Raw genomic sequence first — 27734 nt, 5'->3', positions numbered from 1 at the left:
GTAGGTGCAAAACTGACATTCAAACCTCGATAACATTTTATGTTTACATATGCAAACTGAATGGTGTATATAATAAGTGTTCCGGACGTTTGTATTTTAGTTTTTATTTTATTTTGGGTAGTTCCATTTCATAACTTTGACGATAAACAGGAAATCCCACCACATCCCGTAGTCCCTCGTATTTGGGGTGAGTTGGGTTTTCATACAAAGGTGATTTTGGAAGATTGTTGGATCGATTTTTTTTATTATGAGTATTACTATAGCTCCATTTTAAATTGGAATACATTATTTTTGTAGCAGTAGGCTTAAAATCCCATCTCACCCCCTTTCATCCCTTCTCTCACCATTCATAACCCAACTCTCCCCGCGAACCCTACTCACCCCATTTTACGTTACAAATTAATCAATTAGGTTTTCTGACTACAAGAATTGGCATTCAGAAAACTTCGTGTTAAATTGAAGCCAAAATTGAAAACCACAACATCATACTTAGAATTCAAAAAAATTTGGCGCTATAAACCAAAGAGTAAAGTAAGTACATACCTATACAGGGTGGAAAGATAAGTCGGGCCCTGGAGGGAAACTACCTTAAATCCTTAAGCTGGCTCATTTTACTTAAAGGAGACATTCCTTTATTTTTAAAAAGAAACAAAACTGCATTCAAAGTATTTTTCTTTTTTTCTTCAATTTGGCTTGTCTAAAATAATCTTGAGTACTAAATATTACATTTTATGGATATTTTCTACGACAGACGAGTGTAAGACCGAATGTTTCTTGGAGAAATGTTATCATTAACATTAACTGTATCGACCAGTAAAATAAAATTGCGAGTTTTTATTTTTTGGAATTTTTAGTCGGTTCGAGTCCCGGGCGAGGCAAAGCAGTTTTAGAAAATCTTTGAATGCAGGTTTGTTTCTTTTTAAAAATGAAGGAATGTCTCCTTTAAGTAAAATTAGCCAGCTTAAGGATTTAAGGTAGTTTCCCTCCAGGGCCCGACTTATCTTTCCACACTGTATAGGTATAAACGTTTCTTATTTTGATGCAGTTCTTGTGTTTTTTCCAAGTTTATTGCTTAAAGTTAATTACAATATATAGTGACATATTTAACGCTTGGATAACATTAAGCAGTTTTACTGTATTATCCTACACGATTTAATTCTTCATTGTAGCGGTATTGCTGACATTATCATACGGGGCACTGGTATTTATTGGGCACTTTTGCAGAATTTGTGTTTCGGCCTAAAATAACACTTTTTAAGCTGATAACGCGAAAGGTGTCCAGATTTTATGTTATTGGTACTTTACGAAAATATAATGATATACAATTAATTCTAGCATCCCTCTAATTAGAGGAAAACTAATAAGAACTTCCAGACAAGTACCCCACTGGTTTTCATTTGACCTAGCCTAGTATCCCCTAGAGGTTAAAGTCAGAAGAAAGTCATGCCTTATGCTAGTTTTAGGGTCAATACATGTGCCAACCTTCGAGTTAGAAGTATGCTATCAGACGACCCATACTCTTACCACCAACATGGTATAAAAATACTCATCCTTTTATTTCAAATGACAAAGCGCTTTGTAACCTTACAAGGCAAATTTTTATAACAGTTCCGTTAAAAAATCACACACAACGACTACATCCAGTTATGTGGCACTTATTGCATGTTTTGTATGAGATAAATGCTCTCAAGTGGTCTCAATAAGGACACCATAACGGTTTGTTTGGGACACATTAATCAGCTGTCGGAACGATATTCGAATCATTGCCTTTTTAAATATCGGAAGGTTTTAAAGTCCTTCGTATGTTCCCATTTGTCTCCGAGCGCCCAGGTGTCCAATGTCTGACCTCAAGACCCATATTCAAAAATATCTATACGATGAGCGCCTTTATACTGGCTTGAGCGTTAGGAGAGCTTTCGGACAGAGAGCAACTGGAATTATGCCCCTGATAGCTCTTAATTAAAGAGATAACTTGAATAACGGGTAAGATCAGGTTCATGACAGCATTAAAAGGTGTAAAAACAGTTCGTTAAGGTCTGATTTGTTTGACATCAGTCGTTAATAAAGCACAGACAGGTTAGGTGTTAGACAGGTCTTTTAAAATACAAAAAATCAAGTAACTAACTGATCAGTGGCAGATTTGCCCTAAGGCCCAGTATAGGCCCGGGCCTAGGGCGGCAGTCTATATGAGGGGATGCGCGCTGAGAAAGGGGCGGCTAGTGGTTACTACAGGGCCAGGGGCCTAAGTCGGCCAATACTGCAAATCCGCCACTGGTAGGATTGTCGTAACCTGAATCAGAAAATTTGTATTATTCTGCTCTCAGTATTCTAGGAGATAAAAAAAACAACGGGTTGCACTATGGGAGTGCCGGCATAAGTGAAAACAACGAAATTGTAACTCAAAATATGAATAACAGCGCTATCTAGTGCAAAATGTCTGCAGCACTATGTATAATTGAGGTTAACGCCATCTAGCGTTATTTCGTAGCATTACTTGAAACCCCTAAGCACATTACTGTGAGTACTAGAGTTATATTAATACCAGTTTGAGGGAAACTCACAAGATGGCATTTAAATCATAAAAGAAAAACACAATGACATTGTAACAGTGTCCGTCACACGTGACGTCACGCAAGCGCCCTGCGCCGCCTAAACGAAACAGCAGGCTCAGGCATACATTTTCGCCGCGCGGCAGAAAGAGAGGGTTACGTCTTACGGTCACGTGACACCTGTTACGAGTTTAACATTTTTTTCCCATCACAAAAAGTGCTCAGCGCCGCTAAAGAAGTTTTCACTTCAAAAACCTACCAGAAGAATGTATTCTTTATTCTTCAATTTGGGCATATTAGGTATTGCCTAATTATGAAAATAAAAAAAAACTATACCTCTCGGTTCTTACTCTACACCACACCACCACCCGAGAAGATACAAGCTGTCCGATTCTGATTTAACAATTTGTTACGGATTTGATCTTATCTTGTTAGATGCTAAATGAAGTGATAATCGTGCTTGAGACGCACGTCAACCACCCAGACGTTCGTCAATATATAATAAAATTAATTCTTTATTTAAGACCATCGAGGATCATTTGTGTTAGTAATATAAATAATCTTATCCTACTGTTAGAACTATACATAACTATAACTATACATGTATTTATTTATTACTGCGTGCGCAAGCAGCAGTCATTCGAACAGGCAATCGATTCTGCCTGCTAACATTCTCAGAATGCTGTTGGAGCTGGCCCTCACTCTGCGCACAAGGGATGTAGCCCGCTTGGTCAAGGTAGTATCAAAACCAGTTCAAATTCGTAACAAATTGTGAAATTCGAATCGGCCTATAGTGTAAAAACTCGGCGTGAGTTATTTTTCCAAAACAGTAATAGAACAATTCAGTATTTATTGACGTACAATGTGATACCAACCCGATTTCAGTATCTGTATCAATATCCTACTGAAGGCATACATGTGTTCCGATTAGTATAAATAGTTTTAATCCTTACCGGTTACACAAAACCTTATCGTTTTATACACCTCAACCTTCCCCAAGAATCACTCTATGGTTAAGTGAGAACCGCATGGAAATCCGTTCAGTAGTTTTTGAGTTTATCCCGTACATTATACATATACCGGGTGTGGCCTGTAACATGAGCAAAAAATTTAACTGTAGGGTGTACTCCTCATACTTACCAACATTTGTTCAGCGACTTTTAAAAATAACTTGTGGTTTGGTTTTTATTACACTTTAAAGTTTATTCTAAGACTCAATGTATTGCGACTTTTGTTATGTTTAAGGCGTGACAAGCAACGTCAATCACAATAAATATGGCGTGGCGATGGCGTCCATGGAAGATAATATTTATTTTGTATGAAAAATAGGGAGTCTAAATACTTCATAATTTTTAAAAGTTGTTGAACAAAAGTGTCACCGTTTGAGGAGTACAATCTATGTTTTAATTCTTTGCTCGTGTTACAGGCCACACCGTGTATACAGTCAGTTCATCTAATTTAGATTTATATTAGAATACATTTCCATGAACCGACTCGTAGATGATTAACGTATTTATTTTAAGGTTAGGACTACGAAACGGAACCCTCAATTTTGGGTGACCGAACAAGCACTAAGCCGGGTTTTTTCAAAAAGTTATTACCTATTTGATTTTTCATTTAAGTTTAGAATAAGGTACAGTTAATGGTGTTCCATATTTTCGTATCGGATCGGTGAAAGTAGGTTTTTTTTTGCGAACCTTTATACTTATACATATATTACTAAGAATTAATTCCGAAAGATGTATTAACAACAATATTTTTTCTCACTTTTGCATGGGTGTCCAAGAGTCGCCGGCGCTCGTAAATGAGTAATTGTGTTGTCACCTACCGTTATTTGGATTTAAACGGCCGTATTAAATTCAGTTAAATGTTCAGTATTAGGACACTAATATTTTATAATTTATAACTCAAGAACACGCATAAAAATTGTATCGAATTTTGCTAGGACCCTGAGGGCCTACCGCGAACCACGTTCGACGTGTTGCATCTCTGTCGCACTTGTAAATTCGTAAGTAAGTGTGACAGGGAGGCAACACGTCGAACGTGGTTCGTAGTAGGCCCTCTGGGTGTAAAGCAATTACGTAGGTAGGTATACCAGGCAGGGGCGTATTTACCCTAGGGCCATCCGGGCCATGGCCCGGGGCGCCAACCCCCAGGGGCGGCATATGCCGCCCCTGGCGGATTGCATTTAGTTTTTCTTCCTTGACTTCTGGGGCGGCGAAACGTATTGGCCCGGGGCGCCAAATTTCAAAATACGCCCCTGATACCAGGTGTGGCCTGTAACACGAGCAAATAATTAAAACATAGATAGTACTCCTCAAACGGTGACACTTTTGTTCAACAACATTTAAAAATTATGAAGTATTTAGACTTCCTATTTTTCATACCTACAAAATAAATATTATCTTCAATGGACGCCATCGCCATCGCCATGCCACATCATTTGTGATTGACGTTGCTTGTCTTGCTTGTCATGCCTTAAACATAACAAACACCAAACACGATAAAAACACAAATAACAAACGTCTTAGAATAAACTTTAAAGTGTATTAAAAATCAAACCACAAGTTATTTTTAAAAATTGCTGAACAGATGTTTTGCTCATATTACAGGCCACACCCGGTATACAACAAAAGATGGGATGAGATGACAGGTGTTTTCAAATGGCTTCGAGCTGCCACAAGGGCCATCCTTTTTAGTCAGAGGGTACCTAGCACTAAATACCCCTAGGAAGATGGGCGCTCCTAATCCTAATAGCGAGCGAGAGACGCTTTGTCAACCCTTTTGATTCTTGGCAATAACGTTTACAGAACCCACGAGGAAGTCGAATATTGATCCACTGGAGAAAATCTCGCATTTCGTAGGGTTTACTTTTAGCTCAGGGTCTTTTAAAGCGGATATTAGGTTCTTTAGGTCCTTAATTTCGGGTCGAGAGGTAAGGAGCAGTCTAGACGGGGATGCTTTTCACGTACATAACTTGATTTGTGTCCCAATCGAAGGCGGAAGTGCAGAGTCAGATAAGAGAATCAGATGCGAGTTTTTTCAGCTGACCGATCAAATACCGCAATATAATGAAAATGAAACTAGAATGCGTGTTCTCGCACCATCTAAATGAGCCCTAAAGGCCGCACGACTCTCAGGAACTGCTTGCTAAGAATGAAAACGAGAGCAAACCAATCTTCAATACAGTTTGCGTAAACACTGTCTGAGTATCATTTGCCTATTACATATCACATATTTTACCAGCGTTAGCGAATACTGTATCCAATGAAATCATAACCTTAGTAAACTGCCGGCCTAGCCAAGGTTACAATCGCCATCGCTTCGACAACGAAAAGCTTTATGTCTCTCTATCACTCTTCCATATTAGTGCGACAGTGACAGTTGCGTTTCGATTGCTACGGAGCTTAAGCGATTGGCATCTTGGCTACGCGGCCTGTATAGAACTTCCTGTGTATTTAGAAAGACGACGAAAATGGAACGACATAATACTCGAAAAAAAATAGAAATTAAGAATTATAAATCTGAACTGTAGACCTCTCTTTAGAATGTTTTATATTTACAAACTATTACTTAATTTAAAGACAAAAAAATATCAAGTGCACATGCACATTAAACTAGCAGGGATCGCGTCTCCGCCCCACGTGGGGTTAGGTTTCTGTCATATTTATTTACACTTTACAGCAGTGTTGGCCGGACGTCAATTGCAATTGACCATTGACATTACAAATTGAACCGTAAACGGTAACGGACAGTTTACGGTTCAATTTATAACGGTCAATGGTCAATAATGTTCAATTGCATTAACGTTTCGGTTTCGACCAACACTGCTTTACATTGATTGTTTTTCCATAAAGTTCCTAACCCAAGTACACATTTTCATTTTCTCGATTTACCTATGCTTTAGAGAAATTTGAGATGCTAAGTTTAATCAAAAACGGTAGGTAGTTGTGTAAGGTGTAAGATATTGCAGGTGACTATACTGCAACTAAATTATCAAGCTCCGAGAAAACTAGTTGTAGGTGTAGTTAATTAATCTTTAAGTGTAGGAAATACTTATCTTTCTTTTGAAATGTAGACCAGCTCTTGCTTGGGTACTGCTTTAAATGATACAATTAAAGCCTAATTATTTCACATGTATTTTTCCAATTAATTAAATATGTTAATAAGCAGCATACGTACATAAAGAATTCAAATGAGTTAATGAGCTCGATCTATTTTTTCGCGATCCTGGCGAGGAGTCAGTTATTTTGTCGTCGTACGTATAAGAGGCGAAGGAACCACGGCGCGTATCCACATACAGCCTCGCCGAGACCTTGTGCGCTACGCAAGGACGCTCGCACTTCGCAGCCCCCACGAAAAACGCCCACAACCGAACCAACGCGCCCGCGGGAAAGTACACTTTGAATTTAGAACTCGGTTTTCTTTAAAAAAAATTAAAGGAAATTTTTGTTTTGTTTCTAAAAGTTGCCAGTTATTTTTATTATCATAAAGTTTCGTAGAAAAACTTATTGGACTATTGGAGTGACAGTGAGTTCAGTGTTTGGGGTGATCAAGGTAAGAATATTTTGTTAATATTTATTTATTTTTACGAATCTTATCAATAACAATTATGTTTAACAACAACAGTGTTTAGTTGAAGCGCGCGTTGAACTCTTACTTAACGCATTTCGCGTCGTTTATTATAGTTTGCTGCACATTCTCACTCGATTAACACAAATTTTAGTAAATATTACGTACATATAAAGTAGTTTAGTAGTATTTAAAGGGGACAAATGCCTTTCATAGTATCGGCGTGCTTACAATAGGTCATAGGAATTCAATACTTTATTTATGATCGCTCTTCTTAACTTTTTCTGACAATTCGTACAAATTTTCTTTACGATGGGACCAAACCTGAAAAGTACACGGCCCGTTTTTCCTAAGGCACTTTTTGTAAGAAAATATTGAAAGTCGTATAAAATTCTAACACGAAAAATTTCTAGGGATAAAATTATAAATATACTCGACCTACAATTTTCAAACTGCCAGCACTCCTACAATACACATCACATTCAATATTGTAGTACCTACCTCAAAAAATAGTTTTTCACACAATAATACGTTTGCTTTCACTGCATAGTTCACTAAGTGATCTTGATCTCAGTGGCTCAGTATAAAGTATTACCCATGATGTGCAATCGCAAATACCTTTTTATCTCGTTTTGCTTGGATGCGTTATAACCTTATAACTTATAGGTTAGACTATAACTTATAGTTTTGTCACTTTAAGTTAGACTTATAATACAACATAACAATCAATTTAAATCATATATTTTTGTTTTTTTTAATCGAATACGAAGAACATTTATACCTAATATATTATTTTATTCAACACCAACATAGCAAAGATTACTTCGAATGTATATACATAGGTACCTACTTAATTTTTTGTACAGCTCAATAAAAGTTATTTGATCACTCATTATTCAACGTATTCTTTTTAATAGTTTATTCATCCTATCTTCCAATCCTACGATTAGGATCGCCAGTGAATACATTTGGCGAGTCACCGAGCGCCGCGGTTGTTTGCGATGTACTCGTGTTGTCTCATTATACTATCGTGACAGACGGATTCCAAGACCGCAAAGCTGAATATGATTTGAGGTGGTAGTAGCATTTCACAGGTCGTCTATAAAATTCTAGCCCGATAGGTATTATCTAATGAATAATAAAATCCTTTTGAAAGTTATGTTATGAATTTCAGTTCTTACGAAAATAAGAGTACTTACTTACCTAATACACTGATTTAAACTCTCACGATTTTTACTCATTATTTTTCACAACGACGAGACTTAATCGCGTAAAATTAAGTTTTAAATTTACCTCCGACGTTTCGAGGACGGCGTTGTCCCCGTGGTCTAGAAGAAGACTGTTTAAGACAGTCTTCTTAAGATGAAAGATTAAGTCCCGTCGTTGTGAATAATATTTAGGTACATAATATTTCCTAAGAACCACTCTAAAAAGTTACTAGCGGTTGAACCTCTTAAGAATAACCTACAACCAAATTAATCCTTTCCGAGATGGTTAATATACAATCGAGGAATAAAAATTAAACTTAGTAGGTAACTACTAACGAATAGTTAGTACTCACAACAAATTACCTCGGTTAGTTAGGTATATAGGAAAGCTGTTCAAAGATCTTGTAACTCGTTTAATCCATGTTTTTTTCCATTCATTAATTGCCTAGTTTTGAATGTAGTACCGGTAAAGTAAAGGTATGGGAATCTAGCTAAATTAAAATGAAAATTCTAGGTAACGAATTAACTATGTTCACTCGATTTTACAAAGTAGCATCTAATGTGAGACTTTAAAAAAAATGGACAGATAGGATATTAGAAAATATTCTAATAAACGCATTTCCTTAGTCATCCTTTTAATATTTGTCAGTACTGGACATTCAAATATCGAAGACCATGAAAATAATAGGTTAAAAATACTTAGGTATTATACTTTACTTAGGTAACTATACTTTAGCCTCGTGACGAAAAATAAGCGCAGTCACATAGTTGTAAAGGCATTCGAATCTAGATCATTCCTCGCACTGCACTACAATTGGATTTAAAGCCTTTTTCTCCATTTGCCCATACATTGTTAGTTGGTAAGACTGTGTCCTGTGTCGCTTAAGCGGAGCGATTGGCTTGATTCGAAAACAAAGTATATATGATACAGTTGACGTCGACAATCTATCAACATAATGAATATAGTAAAAATGTCCCTTTAATTATGATTAAAGAAAATTTTAAAACATATAAGAAAAAATAATATTCTCTAGAGAAAGCGTTACTTAAATATTTGTTTAAAAATTTCAGAGATAACTCATTCATTACCTATCCCTAAATCTAATTCAATTTGTGCTCTAGAAGTAGATAAGTTTACTTATTGAAAAATAAGACTTGATTGCTCTCTTTATCAAATATGGTTTCTTAACTTAGTCTAAGCATTCAAAAAATCGTAACGTTGAAGCAAAGCTCTTCATTAGTGGCTAGTCGTTCAAAGTCAACGACGTAGGCAATAAAGGGGCCCACAGATTACCAGTTCGCCGGACGATATCAGCCTGTCAGTTGTTTGGAGCTGTCAAATTTTGCGTTTAAGGGGCTACCCGAGGTTTTCATCGATTTTGGACAAGTTTTGAATCGTAACTCCTTTTGCACTACAGATAGATTTATAAGACAAACGGTTATCGGTTCTTCTATCTTTTATCTCTAGTTTTGTCTACCGGATTTTGAAAGAAATGAATACTTATTTTTTTATGATTTAAAAAACATTGTCTAAAACAACACTTTTTTCGTATCTAGTTTGCTGTGAAGGATCTTACATGTACGAAATCTACATATTTGGGTTCGTCTTTGACGTCTCGAAAAACGTGTCTAAGGGTTTTATTTTTAAACTAATTAACTCAAAAGTTATGGCCAGAAAATCAGTTTTTTGGCCTAAAATTGTTCAACTTTGATGCCAAATATCTCAAAGACAATGAACTTTGAAGTAAATATGGGATACTATATTGCTTAAAGCCGTTGCTGTTAATATAATAAGCTACAAAAATCATTAGAAAACTAAGGAATGCAGATCGAAGGTCATTGGCGTGGGGTAGCCCCTTAACTAAGGTCGATATCGTCAGGAGGACTGGTAATCAGTGGGCCCCTTAAAAACAAAACCCCGCTCACTCAATGGTCTCAGCCTCATCCTGGCGATGCGGCGATAGGGAGCTCACGGCTCATGTTAATTCAATCGATGGCCAGCGTTCCCGGCAGATAGCTTTGCACGGCAGGAATACAGGAATTTTTACGATCAACACTTTAGAGGACTTTTATTTAATGTCATGGGAATTACGGCGAAACATTTGCGGTCGCACCTGTCCTGATAAAAATAATTAGCCTGTGAATGTTGTTACTTTTAAGTATCTAAGATAGGTTGGTACGGTGAGTTTTATTACAATTGCTTACTAAGTACGGATGAGTTGAAGGCGATAAGTGCGTACTGCGTTTATGCAAAGGGCTAGTAGGTAAACAGCGGAAAGTCTTGTAACTTATGCCTGGAACAGCTCTGCTTGGAAAGAACCTTCCATAATATGTTTTACCTATGTCGAGAATTAATTAAACATATTAAGTAATAACTTAGTATGTTTTTCACATAAATATTACAGCTGCACTGGAGCTGCAAATGCTGCAGTATCCGATTACCATCAACTGTTTTTAGGACTTTTTACAATTTTTTTAAAGATAATTAGCATATTTATTGAGTACGGCGGATAGTGCTGATGTAAAAACAAACTTTATTTTACGGCGCCTATATTTTAATAACCAAGTATATGTTTGGGTAGTATTTACATATTTATTATAGTATCATATGGACCCTGAATAGGGTGTAGCAAATACAAATAATTTTATTAATTAAGTTACAGTTACTTAACATAATATACCTAGTGAATTTTACAAACTTATAACTAACATAACCTACCTGTGTATAAAACACAAATTTATCACTAAAGTTATATGACCGTATGATGGGCACATACCTTAGTTCAAATTAGAATCAAATTATTCTTATCGATTTAGGGCCAAAACCCTTGACGGCCTCTGCTCTCAATCAATCAGACTTCCGGCATAGCGAATACATAATTTTGAACATTCGTAAAAAATTACAACAATAAAAAGTAAGGACGATACGATTCTAGCAATTGGAGCGATCCATCGTATAATGATATGTTGCCTGCGTAATACATATTTTTTACGAGTAGTATTAAACGCGAAATTGGCGCGGTAATTATAATGTATGGTTTTTAGATCGCTACCACATCCATGTACCTTAGACATTAAAATGACCACTGGCTTCGCTCAACGGATTTTTGGCTATCGTTTTTAATAGACATTACTTATCGTTTTTAAGCGGCTATGTTGTCATTTTGAGTTGATATACTCATTCAAAAATATTATAAAAAATAACCAAATCAAAGGTTACAGTAAATAATCCCTTAAAGGGATAAGTTCGCCTTTGTACTGCCTAATCCTGTGCCATAAATTTGTGTTTTGTGTTTTGTACAATAAAGAGTTTATACATACATACATACATACATAATTATTGTCAAAAAATGCTAAAACAATTAGGATTAAAAAAGTTTTATGCAAGTCGAAGCCTTTTTTGTGGCTAACTCTTCAATTGTTTTAATATTAAACATGTCATGTTATTATAAACTAGAAGTTAACAGGCAAACACAAGACAACTATATTATTATCACTTAATAGCTTATCCTTTAAAACACGTCAGAGTGCCATTTAAAATGCGTGTATTCCTACCGTATCCCATAATACAAGTCCTAAGCTTATTATACGTCAACAGGGTTATATTACTCCCACCTCTGCGTGTGCTAAGGCAAGCAAACGTCTCAAGCAAACCAGTAAAAACTGACCGCTCGAAATCCTTAACATCCACTTGTAAATCGAACACACTTATAATGGTTATTCTGGTACCAATGCTCTCTATTGGCAATTAAAAAGGATAGCAAAGCCAGTACATATTCAGTTCCAGAAAACCAGTTCGCATCCCAGTTCTATGCATTGGAATTATCGGGAGAAAATGATAATGTCACACTCAAAACGATAGCGATAAAAACAGTGGATGGTATAATTTTTCAACTCCCTTATTTTTTCTTTATTTTCTATCCAGTCGGTCTATGAAAGTGTTGTACGCACTTAGAACCTTGATAGTAGATACTTTGAAATATAATAAACAGTTTAAAATTGCGTGGTCTCTTTAAAGTCCTTATAAAATTAAGTTAAAGGCATAAACTTATTATTTAAATATTTATTTATAGTGTTATTTTTTAGGGCGTGTCGTATATACAAGTAACTTCTCGTGGGTACTTATATGATATTTAATGATAGTGCAAAAATACATACCTAATAGCAACCGTTATGGAAAGGTTAATGACATGTGGAAATTTGAGAATTTGACACATTATCAAGTAAAGAGATGCAAATTTGATGACATACGTGCAAAAAGTTAACATGCTTAAGTAGCTAAACAATAAGAATGCCTACTTTTACTTAGGTCAACAGGCCATATTTTGCTTTTGAAATTTTTGGAGTTCTTAATCAGATAGTAATTTAATAATAAAAACACTCGTTTAGAAAGGTTATTTTTTCATTACACTTGTAGATAAAATAAATACATTTTCATCACATTTGCTCGAAAAAGATCTTATTTCATGCAGGTGTACTGAAGGACAAAGGCCTATATTGTTCCCGCGGGAGTTATAGATTCTGAAAAAAAAAGCTATAACTCACGAGTGAGTTATGGCTTTTTTTTTAATTATGTCACTAATTTATACGAAAAAAGTAGTTTTAAATGAGTTTTACATTGAAAATACTGACGTTTATAAATTATTTTTTATGTGTATGTTTAAAAATATTTCATCTACACACATATCATAAACTCTCTATGATGCCTTCAAAATCCGTAAATAATGACCCACATTACGATAATCTGTTTTGTTACAGCAAATTTCTTATCTGTGAAAATGTGGTAATAGCTTCATTACTATATCAAAATCGATTTGGTAAGGTAATGCATTCAAATTCCGAACATCGCTGAAAAAAAAGCAAATTGATCTGACCTCTATTCTAATATCAGTCGAGATGACGTTTTATTCGAAATCAAATGACAATTGCATACAATATAATCAATATAATCTTGCATGTAAGTTGGTATCGGACGATATGGTAATCGACCCCGACTCTAGTTTGTCTTTGAATTAAAAAAAAACTACGGATGCGTGACGTGCGTGAAAAACGTTTTCATTTGCCGCCATTTGACGTTCAGTTTATCTTTTAATTAGTTTGTAAGTAAAAAATAATTTATTTTGTTGTTTTTAAAGTAACTATAACAAAAGTTTCGTGTAAAATGTGCGATAAAGATATTTCGGAGACGCCATCTCATATCCGCGAGTTCTGCCAGAGAGCAAAGTACCCCAATGTCGGCTGTAATATTCTGAGGTTAGTGAATATATCATAGAAAGTTTATAATATGTGTGTAGATAAAGCAGTGTATGTAACTGTACATAATTAGGCATTAAAACACTCGTGTGATACTATTATGAAACTCATTTCATTCGTTTCATAAACCCACACTCGTATTTTAATGCCTTTCATTATGTAGCAGTCACACAAACTACTATAACGTGATTAATTTAATAGCCGTTTAAATTATTTTTTACACAATTTTCGATTATGGCTGAATCCGGGTGGGTCTGTGCCTTCGAATCCTAACCTGCCAAAACAAGACAATATGGCGGACGAATGTTTGAAATGTCACCGTATTTAAGAATTATTTCGCTTAAAATTTAGTTTTTTCTTCGCAAGTGTGATGAAAAACATTGTGTGTAACTTCGGGGGTAAGCATATGTAAACTCGAGTCTTTAACTCCCTCCAGCCTGCGGCTGTCGGGAGTTATAGACCTCGTTTACAAAATCTCGCTTACCCCACGTTGCACAATGTACTATTTAAGCCTAGACCTAGACTTAAGCAATTAGGTAAGTTAAAGTAAATTACGACGTTACTTACGCTATTGGTCCACCAGATTTTTGGGGGCAACTTGTTCCGGAACCAATATTTGGTGAATTAAATAGGTACACAATATAAAAAGGGGTAATATCTAACTTCTATGAAATTATGACGTATAAATAACACTTGCACTGCGTGGGCTATCAAAATCGCTGCAGACTTTTCTTGGTCTAACTCTAATAAAAAATTTGCAAAATTTTAAGTTTTTTTATGAGTATCGTAACAGTCTTTGGCTATATACCACGCATAGTGACAATAACTTAGTAACCGATAACGATCATTATTTATTGTCAATACGCCATTGTGTATTGTCAATAAGTATTTCAATCTTCAAAACTTAATCTGAACATATCATAACGATATAGGTACCTACCGTCAGGGCAATTAGACACGTCCCTCCTTCCGATCAGGTTCAAAGAGTAATTCACGTAGTAAAAAATATACATTCGTTTAGTTGTTATCTCGAACCACGATTCAATGTTTTTGCAGCCAGTATATGCAAATTGAGTTGCTATTCTTCTGCTACGATCTAAATTATAGCGGTTATCATAACGATCGGTCATCGTGGGTGTTGCCCTCTTACAACTTAGGTGTAGGGTACACAAAGCGTGTGAAGCACGTTACGCTTGTAAAAGGGCCGCGAGACGTTCATAAATCATAGTAATTTTTAGGCCCATTCCGATTTTGTCTAGGTAGATTATCGATCGATACAGTACCTTCACTACACAGTATTTCTTCCTGATTGGCGCGCCAACCAGATAACAGAGGGCCTAAAAGGGCCCACTGATTAACAGTTCGCCGGACGATATCAGCCTCTCAGTTTAAAAAACGCAAAATTTGACAGCTCCGAACAACTGACAGGCTGATACCGTCCGGCAAACTGGTAATATGTGGGCCCCTTAACCAAGATCAATTGATAATCGTTTGCAGATAACGAAACGAAACGATAAGATAAACGTAAATACTTAATGTATGTAAATGATAGCGTTTCCTTATATTTATAATCGCTGCTTAAGCCACGATATATAGGTCTATAATTAGATAACAGTTTTGGAGATCCTTTTTTATAGATTGGACGGATTAAGGCCTGTTTAAGACCGTCTGGGAACTTCCCAGTACGTACAGACAGATTAATTAGCTTAGCCAATACAGGACTGACTTTGTCAGGAATTGTTTTCAGATCTGTCATGCGTATGAGATCACAGCCTGGTGCCTTTTTAGTACAAATCTTATTAAGTACATATATTCATAACCCCTTCAGCTGTCACAGGTTGCCATCTCATACACACCTCAGAGTTACTTACATACTCGTCTCGGCATAACCATTTTTCATTACATACATGTTTAATATGACTTATCTCATTAGAAAAATTATTAGCGAAATTGTTACACACTGTACTAACGTCACCTTGTCCTACCATATTGTTAAGAATTTGCATATCTAAAGACTTCTCCTGTTTACCTAATAAACTATTAATTTTATCCCACATCCTCTTTATATTATTATTGCAATCTAGAATACTTTGCTTATCAAAGTCGTTCCTTTTTTTAGCTATAGCTTTTGTACATTTATTTCTATACCTAGTATACGCCAAGCGCTTAATCATATTTTTTGGATCGTTGCTCCATATCACAAATAATCTATCCCTTTCAGCAATCATTGTATTCTCTTTATTCATTTCTCATCTTAAGTTAGGTTATTTTATAATATGAATATAAAAGTAAAATATAAAAACACTTACAAAACCATAAAAATTAATATAAACACATTATAAAAAACCTAACCTAGGGTGCCGCCAGCAGCGGGGCAAGGCCCAAGCTACCGGTGGTCAGGGCCGCAGAGAGAGGAACCGGCGGACTATCCGCGCCGTGTCCAAGATCACCGCCTTCTGCATCTGACCCTTGATCCAACCACCTAGCGAGAGTCTCTCAAGGTGTTGGTCGAGACTCTTCGCTATTAGACCGTTTACTGAAACGACTATCGGGACAATGATCGTCGAATCAACATCCCACATGGCGGTTATCTCGTGAGCCAAGTCTAGGTACTTACTGGACTTGTCCTTCTCGGCCTTCACGAGATTCTCATCATGGGGGATGGTGATGTCAACGAGCACGGCCCGACGTTGCGATCGATCTATTATCACAATATCAGGCTTATTGGCTACAATAGTCCTGTCAGTGATGATAGATCGATCCCAATAGAGCGTGGCACGACCATTCTCGAGAACAGGCGCAGGTAAGTACTTGTAGTACGGTACTTCGCGGTCCACAAGGTCATATAGAAGAGCAAGTTGCTGGTGAATAATCCTGGCTACGAGATTATGTCTGTGCAAGTACTCGCCGTTAGCAAGATGAGAGCAACCGGAAATGATATGCCTGAGTGACTCTCCGGGACGGCGGCATGCCCGACAGATGTCGACCGTACCGTCCTTCAGGATATATTTCCGATAGTTGTTCGTCATCATCACTTCGTCCGCAATTGCACAGGCAAAACCCTCGGTTTCTCCGAAGAGGTCCCCGAATCGTAACCAGTTCACCGACGCGAGCAGGTCCACATCGGGTCCCGTGAGGGCCTTGTAGAACCGCCCGTGTAGCACCTTACTCTCCCATGCCGCCTTGCGATCCGTAGTACTTAGTACCACAGGTTTGCGCCAGTTCTCGTTTGCCAAGGAAAGCGGCGTGAGGTTCCTATCTACTGCCACCACATCACGATGCATCCCACACTCGTTGTTAAGGAAATAGTTCCTGAGATTGTACACCTCGTGGTTGTGGAGATCCTTGGCGTTTAGGAAGCCTCGGCCTCCACACTTCCGTGGGATGTACAATCTCATAACTGACGAGCGTGGGTGTAGCATGCGATGTGCGGTGAGCAGTGATCGGACCCTCCGATCCAGGGCGTCCAGTTCGGTCTGAGTCCACCTTAGTATGCCAAAGGAGTATGTGAGTAGGGGCATTACCCAGGCGTTGAAGGCGCGCACTTTGTTGCCTCCTGACAAAAGACTGTTAAGGACTTTTGTGAGCCGACTGAAAAAGCGCTCCTTCACCGACCGTCTAATACCCTCGTCCTCAATACCCAACGACTGTGACATACCAAGGTATTTATAGGTTTCTGATTCAGAGATAGATCTGAAAGACATTGTCTCAGAAAGTTGTAAATTTGTTGAATTTACAACCCTCCCCCGCTGTACATGCATAACCGCACATTTATCGACACCAAACTCCATGTGGATGGCACTACTGAAGACTTCGGTGGTTTTCAGTAGCTCCAACAAGTCTTGGCTATTTGGTGCAAATAATTTGAGGTCATCCATGTACAGAAGGTGAGAAATGACTTCACCCTCTCTCCGAAGCCGGCAACCTAGTCCCAAATCCTTCAGCAGGGTGCTGAGGGGATTCAAAGCTAGGCAGAACCACAGGGGACTCAGACTGTCGCCCTGAAAGATTCCTCGCTCAATCCTTATAAAATCCTGCGGGCCAGAGCGGTCACCCCCGCCTCCTGGTTGACGAAGGACTGTGGTCCACTGTCTCATACACGCGCTTAGGAAGGCTCTCAAAGCTGCATCAACTTTATACAACTCTAAGACCCTCCCCAACCATGAATGAGGCACCGAATCATAGGCCTTCTTGTAGTCAATCCAAGCGGCTGAGAGGGCACGCTTGTTCCGCCGGATTTGTTGGCAAATGGTCATGTCTATGAGGAGGAGCTCTTTAGTACCACGGGACCCAACCCTACATCCATTTTGAGCGGAAGCCAGAATATTGTTTGCGACAATGTGCGCGTTGATTTTTGCTCTCAAAATGGATGTAAGGAGCTTGTAGAGTGTAGGCAAGCATGTGATGGGTCTGTAGTTCTTCGCTTCCGTGGTACTACCGGACTTATAGAGCAGGAAGGTGACACCAGTTGTTAAGGAAGGTGGGAGAGAACCAAGCTCGAGGGCTTGTTGAAATTGTACTGCCAAGCGCGAGTGAGAGCATCGGAACCACTTTAGCCAGAAGTTGTGCAATCCATCCGGCCCAGGACTTTTCCAGTTCTGGGCCGTGCGGATGGCACAACTGACGTCATCGGGGCTGATGGTGACTGCCCCCATAGGTTCGATGGACTCGCACTCACGCTCGACAACACTCATCCAACCCCCCTCGGTGTGTCCGACAGGCACCGACCAGATGCTACGCCAGAAGTCGGTCATGGCAGTAGCATCCGGCGGGCTGTGTTCCCCCCTCTGTAGCCCCATAATAGGCGCGCATGACATTCTCGTTCATGTTTCGAGTCCATCTCATGCGTCGCACTATACCACCGGCAGCGGGAGCCGTGGGCGGGGCAGGATGTCCCGCAGGCCCCAATCATTATTTTTATATTATTATTACTCCAACTCTTGTTATTTCTATTAACTTTACTATTAGTAATAGTCTTGTAACAGCTATTATATATGTTATTAAATATGTCTCTAAATGCTACATATAATTTCTGAGGACATTCAATGGATAATAAATACTCAAAGTTAGTCTCTAGTAATCTCTCCCTTACGAGTCGGTGTGCACAGGCTCTTACAGTAGGTACATAGTTGAGGAAATGGCATAATTCAGTGTGTGTTGATATAATCGCAAGTCGCAGGACACGGGCGTGTGGGTGGTGTTGTCATAATGTTGTAGGCTTTGCACTATGTATTTAACTTTAGTGTGCATTGAACCTTACGGTATATTTTCAAGATATCTCTATCTCGAAGTATGAAAAGGAATATAGGATATTGGAGCGTCTCACTTAGGTTTACTCGTCTCTATAATGTTTTCATCGTAGCTTGGTGGTGGGTTTACACTTTATAAGTTACTTTATTTTATTGATATGATATGATAACCGCCACCCGCATGAAGCCACGACAAACATGTATGTACCTACCTATTCTGTCTCGTACTCTTCTTGCAATTTTTTTTATTTAATTTGCGACGCTTGTTGGGTAGTTAGTTTTTATTTTTATTTTACTAGTTACTTCCGACGCGAGCGGGCGAGCTGAAATTTAAAATATCTACGCAACTTCGGTGGTAATAATACTATCAAGGTAATCTGATGATAGAGACTCAAGGTGGACATAGATGAGAAAGGTACAGCCAGCAGAAACATTATGAATCCTAAAATGGATGAAAAATACAGAAGCTTAATAACTCTGGAGTACGTAAATTTACCAGTTATAATTTTAACTTTTAATGCCCTGGATGAAAGTGTTTGAAAGTTTACCGTAACACCCGGTAAACCATCACAACTGACGGAATGCGGCACATTTGGCCACGCCGCCAAGTAGGCTCGATGGGCAGATGCGTTGCCAAGAATTCGACATTTCTTCCCCAATTCCGATCGCATGTTGCACTACTTCCATAACTTAGCCTTGACTTTGAACTTTTTATGCGGAAAGGCTTAAGAATTATAATTTATAAACAATAAAGCAGGAAAAAATATAGCTACACACCGTGGAACCAAATAAAGGATGACTCACGTTAGACCGGGCCGTGGCCGAGTAGAGCTTCCGGAGCTTGGTTTTCTATGGAAATCACCACGTGATTACCGATTCAGCCGTCATAGTGCTAGCGGTTCGCCAAAAAACGCCGCAAAGGGTGTTAAAACTATGAAAATCGGTAGTATTGATCTTTAGGGCATTTGAATCAATTTGACCCGAAGCACCAAAAAAAATAAAAAAAGGAAATGAGTTATGACGTCATCTTTTTTTGTATGGGAAAAAAAAATATTCAGAAACTTATCGTGTGTGGTATTAAATGAAAGGACTTTTAAGCCGATTCTAAACATATTTCACATCATTAAATTTTAGCCATTTTTTAAATTAGAATAAAAATAATTTTCAAAACATACCTACCAAGTTTGGGTTTCTCCAGATACATTTTAAGACTTGTTAATTTTGGAAAATTATCGTGTCCGTGTCCAGGCATCAGAATAAATGATGTTTCTACAAAATAAAATCAGAATCTAAGTGTCCATGTGAAACACTAGTAAAATTACATGAATCATATCAATCAAATCACCGTGACAATTAAATTAAACATTAACTACCTATACATATAATATCCATAAAGCTACAACTATTTGACTCCAAATTGACAAAAGGCAAAAAGATGGTATCGTCTTGGGTCGTCCCATTCGTTTTTCGTCACGTTCTTAAATTGGTCCTATTCTGCTTTCGTCACTCATTCTACATTTGCCACAATCGTCGGTGGCTTTCAATGTAGAATGAGTGACGAAAGCAGAATAGGACTAATTTAAGAACTTGACGAAAAACGAATGGGACGACCCAAGACGATACCAAAAAGATTATTTTTTAATAAGAAATTAGTTCTAGAGGAAAACACTAACTAGGAACAGTCAGCAAGTCAGCATCAAATATATTATAGCTGCAAAAGTGGTCAAATAGTTCGATACACCATATATTTAGTAGGTACGGTGTGTCGAACTAAATACTCGTATATGGCCACTTTGGCTGCTACAATATATTTGACGCTGACTGTACCCACAGTAAGATACAACGGTAAAGCTTTATATCAGAATGGACACAATGGGTGTGGATTTTGGCTCCGGTTACCTCTTGTCACGCGAGTGACGCGAGTCGTCACGATGTGTCATCAAATCCTTATCGATCAATTATAGAATAACCGTTCGAAAAAACTTCGATTTGAAAACAATAACTTATTTGCAAATTCAAACAATGATGCGACGGTTTCTGTAATGGATAAGTGGGTGATTTTTATGAATCAAGTAACGAAGGATAAGGAGCTTTAAAATTTTAAATAATAACAAATAATTTGAACAACAATCGTGTGTAAATCTTTAAGTTATTTGGGCTTGGATGATATTATCAGAGATCATTTATTTACTTTACTATTTACGACTATGTAACTGGATAAATCTACATAAAAAAGGTATATATTTGTCACTAGTGTCACTACATTAATTTGACTTTAACCGAATCACTTTTGGCGCACTTACTGCACCCGAGCAGCATAGTATTTTTTGGGGTGGCAAAATTGAGTAAAATAAGCTTGTTTTATATTTTTATTTCGTAAAATAATCTTCGTTTCCTCAGTTACCCTGTAATTTACATCCATTTATTAAGGTAATATGATTGTTTTTTAGAATATTGCGCAGATAAATTACCACTATGTAAATTTTGTCAGACAGGATGGTTCCATTTCATGAATCACGACATTTTTGCAGGTTTGAAGGCTGTAACAGTGTATTGTTCATTCTCTGAATTAATTAAAGCTTAAAGCATCTCTTAGGATATGATATCATTCTGCCACGAGACCTAGTAAAATTTGTTTAAGTAGTAAGTATGTAGTAGGTAGGTATCTATCTAAGTGAAGAGATTGGATTGCATATCTCTGAAGTGATATTCGACATTGCTTTTTAGGGACTTGTGATATCGCAAAATACCTACATGTAGTGATATTAGTAGTAGCGGTTGACCAAAATCAGCTGCAAATGGTGTTAAAGGTATGAAAATCGGCACGATTAATCTTTAGGCCATTTGAATCAATTTGACCCGTAGCACCAAAAACAAAACAATCGGGAAGGAGTTATGACGTCACCTTTTTTTTGTATGGAAAAATAAAAAAAATTGCTAAGAAACCTCGTGTGTGGTATTGAATGAAAGGGCATTTTGAGCCGGTTCTAAAAATATATCAATATGCACATATATACAAGCCCTGGTAAGGGCATTTATTTGTGTGATGATGATGATGAACATACAAATAAATGCCCTCACCAGGATTCGAACCTGGGACCTCCTGCTTCATAGGCAGGGTCACTATCGACTAGGCTAGGAGGCCGTTTCATTGATAGATTGATAGATCTCAATTTGTAATAATATTTTTTTTTTAAATACTAAAACTAAATATTTTCGAAATTAATTTCTTGGGGTTAGGATATGAAGATATTGGGTATTACTTGAGGTATATTTTGCAAAAAAATAATTCAACGGTTTCGTATCTGGAGGAGCCCAAACTTGGTATGTTTTGAAAATTATATTTATTTTAATTGAATGCAAGTGACGGACATATAATAATGTGATATATTTTTAGAACCGGCTCAAAATGCCCTTTCATTTAATACCACACACGAGGTTTCTTAGCAATTTTTTTTATTTTTCCATACAAAAAAAAGGTGACGTCATAACTCCTTTCCGTTTGTTTTTTTTTTGGTGCTACGGGTCAAATTTATTCAAATGGCCTAAAGATTAATCGTGCCGATTTTTATACCTTTAACACCATTTGCAGCTGACTCCCGAATTTCAGGCTGTACCGCTATCACTATATATCAAAATTTGATATTGGGCTACTTACTTCAACTTTCTATGACGTATTTCCAGTCTTTTAGTTCGGCACTATGAATAGTAGGTATGGCCATGTAAACGAGTAGAATAGGGAATATTAGGCAAAGCTCTGCGTAGGTGGCACCTTTGTGGCACATACAGTAAACAAACCACATTGACACATCAGACGTCACGTCAAGCACATGGCCCACCGCGAAACAAGAAAATCGAAATTTCGTTATCTAATCTCTCTATCACTCTTGAATATTCGAGCGATAAAGAGGCAGATAACTAAATTTCGATTTTCGCGTTTACCGGTAGGCCCTTGTTAACAAACCGCCTTGATGCATCAATGTCATATTTTATTGTCTGTGAAAACTTGTCAAAAAACAGTTTAAGGCACAGTATGTGTAAGTTATTAGTCTATGAATTTACTGAGTCGGTAGTGCTGCACTCTGGCGGCATAACATTGCAGTAATATCCCCTATTGAATCCCTTTATGTTTGGCAAGGTCGCTGAACTTAGGCGTTTATGATCCTAAGAAATATAATTACTCGAATGTAAGATCGTTATCAGGGTGCTGCGGAGTGCGGACTGAATAAGGATGTTTTGTTTTATTCGGTAACAATGACCGTTTTTTGTGAATGCTCTTAATTAGGCAATAAATGGCATAAAAAGATGTGAAGACTTGTGAAATAGTATAACGTGTGGGCCTGAGCGAAGACCTGTGTAGGTAAAATGTATATTTAGTGTATTTACTAGTGTCTGAGCCAAATACAAACTATAAATAGAACAATTGCGTTTTTACTGTTATTAATCGATTTAAAAAAAAAGAGGAGGTTCTTAATTCGTTGAAATCATTTTTATGTATGTTCTTACGGGGCCCACAGATTAGGTACCCGTACGGTTACCATCAGTTTGTCACTGACATAAACGCCGTCGAGAACGTAATTTACTTTCTATACATCTCGCTCGCACTCGCATATTAGTGCAAACGGGATCTATAGAAAGTAAATTACGTTCTCGATGGCGTTTATGTCAGTGACAAACTGATGGTAACCGTACTGTTCGTCGGACGATATCAGCCTGCCAGTTGTTCGCAACTGTCACCTGGCTGATATCGTCCGGCGAACTGGTAATTTGTGGGCCCCTTTAGGCATAAATGTTAGAGCGGAAGATATAAAACACATACCTAATTTAATTGATCCTTTATTATTTTTCTTATCCTTAAAAAGGTCATTGTACAAAACGGTTCTTTTTTCGCCTATTTAATAGGACCATCAAGTTGATGGTATTCTTTGGTGTGTACGTTTTGGACATGTAACTCAATTAGCAACTGGAATGGGCAAACTGTATTTAACCTTTTCGCTTACAATTGTTTGCATTTTTGTTTAGCAGTGTCATACGAGGAATTTTTTATAAAAAATGACTTCAGATGATTGGCGCTTACGTCAAATATAATTAACAATGAGTCAATGAAAAAGCTACATATGCTCCTTTACGCAGTCCCATAGTCTAATAAAACATGGTCTTCTCTTCCCAGAGTGACACAAGCCTACGTCACAATATATAGCGCTATCGCATATTATCATATAGCGCTGTCGCATTATGACGTAGGCTTGTGTCAGTCACATGGTTGGAAGAGAGTGCCAGGCGGAGTATGATTATTATACCATGCGCAGTCCCATTTTAAAAGAAATAAATGGCATATAAAACTGTAGGTCTCATTCACATACTACATTTCACTGCTACACGAAACGTTTAATAATAGGTAATCACTATAATCAGTTCCCTATTCGTTAATTACTTTTACATTGGCGAGTGTTAGGAACCGTTAACAATTCTTTTGATATTGTAAATTCGCATTAGGATCATTAGTAGAGGTACAAGTAGGTACACGTTGTTTCTTTTTCGATAGTCGGTGATCATGTAAATATGGAACAGGTAAAAATGCTAATCGGTGTTTTATATGAAACAGGCAAAAATGCTAATCAACCGCTGTTTAATTATTTCCCACTGTTACAGGCCGCAACATGTAACCTAACTATAGATAAACTCGTAGCAAATATGAGTTGTTGTAGCTGCTACTTTTTAATATTCATAAGCTACATAAAGTTCTCAAATATTTATCAATAATAAAATTAAGTCGTCAAATAAACAGTTATATGTGCCTAATGAAAGAATAAAGAAATGTGGCAGTTAATAGAGGCAATCAAAGTCTAAAGAAATAAATAAAGTAAATTAATTGCTAATACGATTTATACTAGTCCAAGAACCGACGAACCAACAGATTATATGTTTTTTAAGTTATTTAGCATAGTAGTGGACGGTGAATGATGAACTGATGAATAGTGTATTAACTGTGGTTAATTTTGCTTTAACAATAAGACGGAGGTCAAAGATAATTGTTTTGACCTCTTGTCAAATAACTTGATTACAAAAACAGACTACAAAGTGTGATATGTTTTTACCTAATCGATGTACGAGTGGTGGGTGGGTGAAGTAGTTAGAGTTTAAATAGTATAAATGTATGTTTGTTTCATTCTTGGGATTTTTTAGGGTTCCGTACCCAAAGGGTAAAACGGGACCCTATTACTAAGACTTCGCTGTCCGTCCGTCCGTCCGTCCGTCCGTCCGATCGTCTGTCACCAGGCTGTATCTCACGAACCGTGATAGCTAGACAGTTGAAATTTTCACAGATGATGTATTTCTGTTGCCGCTATAACAACAACAAATACTAAAAACAGAATAAAATAAAGATTTAAATGGGGCTCCCATACAACAAACGTGATTTTTGACCAAAGTTAAGCAACGTCGGGAGTGGTCAGTACTTGGATGGGTGACCGTTTTTTTTTTGCTTTTTTTTCGTTTTTTTTTTTTTGCATTATGGTACGGAACCCTTCGTGCGCGAGTCCGACTCGCACTTGCCCGGTTTTTTCATTTAGGGGCGTACACTGGGCGCGTTTATCGTCTTATTAACGTATACGTAACGTAACGTAGCGTAACGTGTCGCGTGCTCTTAGAGCAAACGACAGTCTATAGGTATTAATTAAGTTAATATTTAAGCAGTCTGATTTTAGTGAAACAAAACCATTCTCAGTCTCAAAACCTGTGAAACTTATAGCGGATGGTGCTGGGCCTAAAATACGGCGTTGCATGAACAAGAGATTTCCTTTGGCAGGATTGGTCCTTAGGACCCAAGGATGGATTTAAGAAGTGGAGCCACCGAGATTTTTGATGCAGGTGGGGAGTGGGGGGGTTTTAAGCGTCGGCGACGTCTGATGTTAATAATTGTTTAAGTTTAGGTTCTATGTCAAGTTTAGTATCATTTTCGGTTGACCTTTTTATGCTCTGAGCACACTCAACTATTAGTGAAATTTAACCTAAATACGATAAAAGCGTTTAGGTTGACTCACGCTAGACCGGGCCGGGGCGGGCCGAAGCTTCCGGTGCGTCGTTTTATGGAAAGCACCACGTGATCACCGATCAGCCGTCATAGAAAATGACATGTCGGACGCATCGGCCCGCGCACGGCCCGGTCTAGCATGAGTCATCCTTAACTCAGTTTGTTTTGTATCAAGTACCTAAAATATAAACTTACTTCATATCGTATCGTATCGTATACCTACCATAAGTTTTTTTTAAATGCATCTATTGTACACATACTTAGAAGTCCATGGAAATAAAACTCGAACCCCTGTTTACGGAATGACACAAACAGTTTATGTGACGTGATAACCAATTATTTTACGTGTCATGTTCTCCCTAGGCATAACTTTTATAGCCTAGAATTATGCGTCATAAATTTTATGATCTGTAAGGAACAATTGGCAGAAAAAAACAAAAATTACAATACTTATTTTTATCAATACGATCCTTCGTACACATTTATACCAAGGCCAAATCCCTGTGCCATTGAACCACATACATCGTTATCCTATATAATTAAGACGAAACAATAAGAAAGTGAGGATCTAGCATCGATTGCACAAGAATGGCTACAGAATCGCCGGATGACACGATACGATCGAGCTCCGAGCTCCGTGCCGTGAAGAGTTGCCAAACTAAACGATTTGTGTCGGATTGATTTATTGTGCTTTAACAACTTATAGATTAGCGATAGTTGAGGGAGTGGAACTAATAGCTTAGATAGAAGGGTAGGGGGAAAAGGTTATGCCTAATTATCGAACGAGTGAGCGAAGCGAACGAAGTTCTTACATTCGACTTGGGACACGCGGCTGGCTAGGGGCACGTCCCGGCATTTCGATGTTTTTAAGCTGAACTATCAGACGATAGTTTGATACTCAAGAACTTAAGTAAATTTGTTCTAATTTAAATGAAATTGGGTAAACGTGTAGTTGAGGGCATTATATTTTAGTCATTAAATTATGAGCAGGCTCGATCAAGGGGTTATTGAGCTAGAAGAGCTAAGAAGGCTAAAAAGCTATTTGTGAGGGGTCTTGCTATTCTGGTCATCTTTTTGCAAGAAAGTTTGGTCGAGTTTGGTATCAAATGAAAGTGCTCGGCTTGCATTTTTATAATATCGTTTTTAAATTTACCATTTTGAAATAATTAGCAAGATAAAAATAAACATAATATAGGTATTTGACATCTGACAGAAAATATTTCCGCTTACCACAGATACAGTATCAGTTAAGTGCTCCACAGACCTTGTAATATATCCACGCGATTTTTGATCCATTGCCGCCTATAGTGGGACATAAAATAGTAGAAATTAAATAAAATGGAACTCTAAAATTTCCATACTATAGTCGGTCAAACAAGTTTGTCAGTAGATAAAGGCGCGATATTCAAATTTTCTATGGGACGATAACCCTTCGCGCCTACATTTTTTAGCCGCTTTTTTTTACTGACGGAAATGGCTTGACAGACTATAAATTGTTGCCATGTGTAAGCATTTTACGTCAAAAATGTGACAGCTACGTAGAAAGTGGCGCCCTCATTTATTAACCGACGTCCAAATCTCAAAAGGAGGAGACTCGATTGTGATTTTTTTTTATGCTTGTTACTCCATAACTCCGTCATTTTTTTGATTGTTTTGATTGTATGTATTTTTTGGATTGTATGTATATGCATACAGATTAGTCCCGTTTTTGTCAAAACCCAGTTCTGATGATGGAATCCATGAGGAATCAAGGGAACTCCTCAAATCATAAAGGCATACATATAGCGATTTATGTGTTTTATCAACAAATCAAGCATATACATTCAAAAAAGTGACATTTGATGAAGTGGAACTGCTGATGATGATCAGA

General features: G+C 37.5%; 1 protein-coding gene across 1 annotated transcript in view; it reads left to right on the top strand.

The window, feature by feature from the left end:
- The first annotated feature begins 7030 nt into the window (after window positions 1-7030).
- The window catches only part of LOC134791608 (uncharacterized), a 67158-nt gene continuing 46454 nt past the window's right edge, over window positions 7031-27734 (top strand). The window contains exon 1 of the mRNA XM_063762657.1: window positions 7031-7106. The gene's annotated coding sequence lies outside the window, so the exon portion shown is untranslated. The remainder of the gene's footprint in view (window positions 7107-27734) is intronic.

Source organism: Cydia splendana, chromosome 6, assembly GCF_910591565.1.
Source record: "Cydia splendana chromosome 6, ilCydSple1.2, whole genome shotgun sequence".
In the NCBI taxonomy this organism is placed as follows: Eukaryota; Metazoa; Arthropoda; class Insecta; order Lepidoptera; family Tortricidae; genus Cydia; species Cydia splendana.
This window is presented reverse-complemented; position numbering and strand designations above follow the sequence as displayed.